This window comes from Oncorhynchus keta, chromosome 23, assembly GCF_023373465.1.
Source record: "Oncorhynchus keta strain PuntledgeMale-10-30-2019 chromosome 23, Oket_V2, whole genome shotgun sequence".
Lineage (NCBI taxonomy): Eukaryota > Metazoa > Chordata > Actinopteri > Salmoniformes > Salmonidae > Oncorhynchus > Oncorhynchus keta.
The window spans coordinates 3,646,016-3,653,515 of NC_068443.1; the positions used below are offsets into that span (position 1 = coordinate 3,646,016).

Sequence of the window (7,500 nt, forward strand, 5' to 3'; positions counted from 1 at the left end):
AATGTAACGAGTACTTTTGGGTGTCAGGTAAAATATATGGAGTAAAAAGTACATTATTTTCTTAATATACTTTAGTTAAGTAAAAGTTAAAGTTGTCAACAATATAAATAGTAAAGTACAGATACCCCAAAAAACTACTTAAGTATTACTTTAAAGTATTTTAATTTAAGTACTTTACACCACTGTGTGTGTGTGTGTGTCTGTGCATTTGTGTTTGCGTGTGTGTGTGCATTTGTGTTTGCGTGTGTGTGTCTGTGTGCGTGTGCATGCGTCCATGCACATGTGTTTCCGTGTGCATTTGTGTTTGCGTGTGTGTGTCTGTGTGTGTGTGCATGCGTCCATGCACATGTGTTTGCGTGTGCATTTGTGTTTCCGTGTGTGTGTCTGTGTGTGTGTGTGCATGCGTCCATGCACATGTGTTTCCGTGTGCATTTGTGTTTGCGTGTGTGTGTCTGTGTGTGTGTGCATGCGTCCATGCACATGTGTTTGCGTGTGCATTTGTGTTTCCGTGTGTGCATGTATGCGTGTGTGTGTGTAACTCAAACTTGAGTATATCAGTTTCTCATCTGTTGCTCCCCTCAGCAAACATAAACTAACATGACATTAACTAAGTGGAGGTTATACATACATCAATACAATGAAAGAGGTCAATAAGTGAAGAGATGAGCTCATAAAGGGTCAAGAGGTCAATAAGTGAAGAGATGAGCTCATAAAGGGTCATGAGGTCAATAAGTGAAGAGATGAGCTCATAAAGGGTCAAGAGGTCAATAAGTGAAGAGATGAGCTCATAAAGGGTCAAGAGGTCAATAAGTGAAGAGATGAGCTCATAAAGGGTCAAGAGGTCAATAAGTGAAGAGATGAGCTCATAAAGGGTCAAGAGGTCAATAAGTGAAGAGATGAGCTCATAAAGGGTCAAGAGGTCAATAAGTGAAGAGATGAGCTCATAAAGGGTCAAGAGGTCAATAAGTGAAGAGATGAGCTCATAAAGGGTCAAGAGGTCAATAAGTGAAGAGATGAGCTCATAAAGGGTCATGAGGTCAATAAGTGAAGAGATGAGCTCATAAAGGTTCAAGAGGTCAATAAGTGAAGAGATGAGCTCATAAAGGGTCATGAGGTCAATAAGTGAAGAGATGAGCTCATAAAGGGTCAAGAGGTCAATAAGTGAAGAGATGAGCTCATAAAGGGTCAAGAGGTCAATAAGTGAAGAGATGAGCTCATAAAGGGTCAAGAGGTCAATAAGTGAAGTCTTCCTACGATGACATCATAAAGGGACAGTATGAAGAGCAGACCAAGCTGACCGGCACTAGCAGGGCCAGACCCACTCAACCAGAGCATTTAGGGGGACAGAGTGGTGCAGTGGTCTAAGGCACTGTATTGCAGTGTTAGAGGCATCACTACAGACCTGGGTTCAATCCCGGGCTGTATCATAACCAGCTGTGATTGGGAGTCCCATAGGAATGCACACAATTGTCACAGTGTCGTCCGGGTTACGGGGAGGGTTCAGCCAGGGTAGGCTGTCATTGTAAATAACAATTTGTTCTAAACTGACTTGTAAAATATGTATTTTTTGCAAAAACAGATACACAAACAAATAGTTAACGTTAAGCTGGGCTCTCACGATATAAACCCAGACCAGGACAGTCCCAGGCCAGACCCAGAACAGCCCAGGCCAGGCACAGAACAGACCAAGCTAGACCAGGACAAACCAGGCCAGACCCAGACACAGACAACGACAGACCAGTTAAGACCCAGGCAAGACCCAGGACAGACCAGGTAAGACCCAGACACAGACAACGACAGACCAGATAAGACCCAGGTAAGACCCAGGACAGACCAATTTAGACCCAGGACAGACCCAGGACAGACCAGGTAAGACCCAGGACAGACCAGGCTAAAGTGATTTCCAAATGGCACCCTATTCCCTGTATAGTGTACTACGTTAGACCAGGGCCCATTGGGCATAGGGTGACATTTGGGATGCAGACAAACTTACTAGTACTATCAGACCAGAGCAGACCAGGCAACTCTAGTACTATCAGACCAGAGCAGACCAGGCAACTCTAGTACTATCAGACCAGAGCAGACCAGGCAACTCTATTACTATCAGACCAGAGCAGACCAGGCAACTCTAGTACTATCAGACCAGAGCAAACCAGGCAACTCTAGTACTGTCAGACCAGAGCAGACCAGGCAACTCTAGTACTATCAGACCAGAGCAAACCAGGCAACTCTAGTACTGTCAGACCAGAGCAGACCAGGCAACTCTAGTACTATCAGACCAGAGCAGACCAGGCAACTCTAGTACTGTCAGACCAGAGCAAACCAGGCAACTCTAGTACTGGCAAACCAGGAAACTCTAGTACTGTCAGACCAGTGCAGACCAGGCAACTCTAGTACTATCAGACCAGAGCAGACCAGGCAACTCTAGTACTATCAGACCAGAGCAGACCAGGCAACTCTAGTACTATTAGACCAGAGCAGACCAGGCAACTCTAGTACTGTCAGACCAGTGCAGACCAGGCAACTCTAGTACTGTCAGACCAGAGCAAACCAGGCAACTCTATTACTATCAGACCAGAGCAAACCAGGCAACTCTAGTACTGTCAGACCAGAGCAAACCAGGCAACTCTAGTACTATCAGACCAGAGCAGACCAGGCAACTCTAGTACCGTCAGACCAGAGCAGACCAGGCAACTCTAGTACCGTCAGACCAGAGCAGACCAGGCAACTCTAGTACTGTCAGACCAGAGCAAACCAGGCAACTCTAGTACTGTCAGACCAGAGCAGACCAGGCAACTCTAGTACTGTCAGACCAGAGCAGACCAGGCAACTCTAGTACTATCAGACCAGAGCAGACCAGGCAACTCTAGTACTATCAGACCAGAGCAGACCAGGCAACTCTAGTACTGTCAGACCAGAGCAGACCAGGCAACTCTAGTACTATCAGACCAGAGCAAACCAGGCAACTCTAGTAATATCAGACCAGAGCAGACCAGGCAACTCTAGTATTGTCAGACAAGAGTAGACCAGGCAACTCTAGTACTATCAGACCAGAGCAGACCAGGCAACTCTAGTACTGTCAGACCAGAGCAAACCAGGCAACTCTAGTAATATCAGACCAGAGCAGACCAGGCAACTCTAGTATTGTCAGACAAGAGTAGACCAGGCAACTCTAGTACTGTCAGACCAGAGCAGACCAGGCAACTCTAGTACTATCAGACCAGAGCAAACCAGGCAACTCTAGTAATATCAGACCAGAGCAGACCAGGCAACTCTAGTACTGTCAGACCAGAGCAGACCAGGCAACTCTAGTACTATCAGACCAGAGCAGACCAGGCAACTCTAGTACTGTCAGACCAGAGCAGACCAGGCAACTCTAGTACTATTAGACCAGAGCAGACCAGGCAACTCTAGTACTGTCAGACCAGAGCAGACCAGGCAACTCTAGTACTATTAGACCAGAGCAGACCAGGCAACTCTAGTATTGTCAGACCAGAGCAGACCAGGCAACTCTAGTACTGTCAGACCAGGCAACTCTAGTACTATTAGACCAGAGTAGACCAGGCAACTCTAGTACCGTCAGACCAGAGTAGACCACACCAGAGAGCAGAGAGGAAGCACATCCAGATTTAGGGGAGGAGGACTAGCAGAATAATTTCTGACATCTGTCATAATGGGATCCATCTGTCTGGAGTCTCCCGTCGGGCTTGACCAGTAAACCTTAATAGCAGTGTGTGTGTGTGTGTGTGTGTGTGTGTGTGTGTGTGTGTGTGTGTGTGTGTGTGTGTGTGTGTGTGTGTGTGTTAATAATGTTTACATATCTTACATTACTCATATCCCATGTGTATAAACTGTATTTTGTACCATATACTAAATCTTGCCTATGCCGCTCGGCCATGGCTCATCCATATAGTTATATGTACATATTCTCATTCAACCCCTTTAGATTTGTGCGTATTAGGTAGTTGTTGTGGAATTGTTAGATTATTCGTTAGGTATTACTGCACTGTTGGAACTAGAAGCACAAGCATTTTGCTACACTCCCATTAACATCTGCTAAACATGTGTATGTATTACCAAAAACATTTGATTTGATTTGATAATCGCAAGTTACCGAGACCTATTGTCAAGTTACCTAGACCTATTGTCAAGTTAGCAGGTTGTTAGCTAGCTAGCTAACATGACTGAACAATGTTGTTTGTTTATCAAACCAATAATTAGCAACCCCGGGATTAGATTAAAACGTCATGATTTGTGAAATTATATAAAATGTTTATGAATCCCAGTATAAAGAAAATAAGATATCTGGTAGTATCTATATAACTGTTTAGGCGACAGACAAGACGTTTTCTATGTCTGTAAAGCTGAAAGCATTCCTGTCGTGGAACTGTGCTCCATTTTCCCTCTCTGACACGGAGGCTGCATGACAGAGAAACTTGCAAAGTCTACTCAGACTGGTCTGCGCTCTTGGTTGTAACAGGCGATGAAATTATACATTATATCAACATTGCTCACTTTGCACGCTGCTCCAAAGTAACCAATGTACAAATATAACAACAGAACAGTCATCAGGGTCTGGGTCTCCATCCCTGTTCTCCGTCACTGATTCATTATATTTTAAACACTGATGGAGGAATAGATGTTCCCATCAGACTACACCTCACTAACTCAGATGTTCCCCACCAGACTACACCTCACTAACTCAGATGTTCCTACCAGACTACACCTCACTAACTCAGATGTCCCCACCAGACTACACCTCACTAACTCAGATGTTCCCCACCAGACTACACCTCACTAACTCAGATGTTCTGTTCCCCACCAGACTACACCTCACTAACTCAGATGTTCTGTCCCACCAGACTACACCTCACTAACCAGACTACACAGACTACAGCTCACTAACTCAGATGTTCCTACCAGACTACACCTCACTAACTCAGATGTTCTGTTCCCCATCAGACTACACCTCACTAACTCAGATGTTCTGTCCCCACCAGACTACACCTCACTAACTCAGATGTTCCTACCAGACTACACCTCACTAACTCAGATGTTCCCCCAGACTACACCTCACTAACTCAGATGTTCCTACCAGACTACACCTCACTAACTCAGATGTTCCCCACCAGACTACACCTCACTAACTCAGATGTTCTGTCCCCACCAGACTACACCTCACTAACTCAGATGTTCTGTCCCCACCAGACTACACCTCACTAACTCAGATGTTCCCCACCAGACTACACCTCACTAACTCAGATGTTCTGTCCCCACCAGACTACACCTCACTAACTCAGATGTTCCCCACCAGACTACACCTCACTAACTCAGATGTTCCCCACCAGACTACACCTCACTAACTCAGATGTCCCCACCAGACTACACCTCACTAACTCAGATGTTCTGTCCCCACCAGACTACACCTCACTAACTCAGATGTTCCCCACCAGACTACACCTCACTAACTCAGATGTTCCCCACCAGACTACACCTCACTAACTCAGATGTCCCCACCAGACTACACCTCACTAACTCAGATGTCCCCACCAGACTACACCTCACTAACTCAGATGTTCCCCACCAGACTACACCTCACTAACTCAGATGTTCTGTCCCCACCAGACTACACCTCACTAACTCAGATGTCCCCACCAGACTACACCTCACTAACTCAGATGTTCCCCCAGACTACAGCTCACTAACTCAGATGTTCCTACCAGACTACACCTCACTAACTCAGATGTTCCCCCAGACTACAGCTCACTAACTCAGATGTTCCCACCAGACTACACCTCACTAACTCAGATGTTCCTACCAGACTACACCTCACTAACTCAGATGTTCCTACCAGACTACACCTCACTAACTCAGATGTCCCTACCAGACTACACCTCACTAACTCAGATGTTCCCCACCAGACTACACCTCACTAACTCAGATGTTCTGTTCCCCACCAGACTACACCTCACTAACTCAGATGTTCTGTCCCCACCAGACTACACCTCACTAACTCAGATGTTCCTACCAGACTACACCTCACTAACTCAGATGTTCTGTCCCCACCAGACTACACCTCACTAACTCAGATGTTCCTACCAGACTACACCTCACTAACTCAGATGTTCTGTTCCCCACCAGACTACACCTCACTAACTCAGATGTCCCCACCAGACTACACCTCACTAACTCAGATGTTCCCCACCAGACTACACCTCACTAACTCAGATGTTCTGTTCCCCACCAGACTACACCTCACTAACTCAGATGTTCCCCACCAGACTACACCTCACTAACTCAGATGTTCTGTTCCCCACCAGACTACACCTCACTAACTCAGATGTTCCCCACCAGACTACACCTCACTAACTCAGATGTTCTGTCCCCACCAGACTACACCTCACTAACTCAGATGTTCCTACCAGACTACACCTCACTAACTCAGATGTTCCTACCAGACTACACCTCACTAACTCAGATGTTCTGTTCCCACCAGACTACACCTCACTAACTCAGATGTTCCCCACCAGACTACACCTCACTAACTCAGATGTTCCCCACCAGACTACACCTCACTAACTCAGATGTTCTGTCCCCACCAGACTACAGCTCACTAACTCAGATGTTCCTACCAGACTACACCTCACTAACTCAGATGTTCTGTTCCCACCAGACTACACCTCACTAACTCAGATGTTCTGTCCCCACCAGACTACACCTCACAAACTCAGATGTCCCCACCAGACTACACCTCACTAACTGAGATATTCCCCACCAGACTACACTTCACTAACTCAGATGTGGGTTTTCCCTTATCCAGAAATGTTCTCCTGCCAAGCTAAATTTGCCTGGCTTCTTCCCACTTACATTTCTATGATCACCCACAGTCGACGCAAAGTGGATGCAATCATAATGGTAATCATATTGGGGGGGCATAATGATCTGTAATCATCCAGCGTTGCCTGCTTAGTTGTTATACCTTAGGAATGAGCACCCACAGTCACACTCGCTCTTTCTCTCTCCCTCCGTCCATCTCTACTTTCTCCCTCCCTATCTCTCTCTCCCTCCATCCATCTCTACTTTCTCCCTCCCTATCTCTCTCTCCCTCATTCATCTCTACTTTCTCCCTCCCTATCTCTTTCTCCCTCCCTATCTCTCTCTCCCTCCCTATCTCTCTCTCCCTCCATCCATCTCTACTTTCTCCCTCCCTATCTCTCTCTCCCTCCATCCATCTCTACTTTCTTCCTCCATCTCCACTCTCTCTCTCTCTCTCTCCCTCCATCTCCACTCTTTCAGTCTGTCTTGCTTTCCCCCTTTCTCTCTCTCTCTCTCTCTCTCTCTCTCTCTCTCTCTCTCTCTCTCTCTCTCTCTCTCTCTCTCTCTCTCTCTCTCTCTCTCTCTCTCTCTCTCTCTCTCTCTCTCTCTCTCTCTCTCTCACACTACCCCTCTGTCCCCGTACAGTTGTTTTTATGATTTTCTGGCATCTCTCTGGTATCTCGT

At 46.3% G+C, this 7,500-nt stretch overlaps 1 protein-coding gene and 1 long non-coding RNA gene across 3 annotated transcripts in view; both read right to left on the minus strand.

The window, feature by feature from the left end:
* LOC118381343 (collagen alpha-1(XI) chain-like) overlaps positions 1–7,500 on the minus strand; it is a 215,317-nt gene that overhangs the window by 157,578 nt on the left and 50,239 nt on the right. The window lies entirely within an intron of this gene.
* Positions 4,920–6,169, minus strand: LOC127910890 (uncharacterized). 2 transcript variants are annotated; one of them, XR_008076665.1, is made up of 4 exons: positions 6,110–6,169; positions 5,796–5,894; positions 5,633–5,762; positions 4,920–4,969 (listed from the first exon to the last, which is right to left on the minus strand). It is a non-coding gene; the product is annotated as an uncharacterized LOC127910890 (long non-coding RNA). The 2 variants fall into 2 exon arrangements; XR_008076664.1 differs by lacking the exon at positions 6,110–6,169 and adding an exon at positions 5,929–6,054.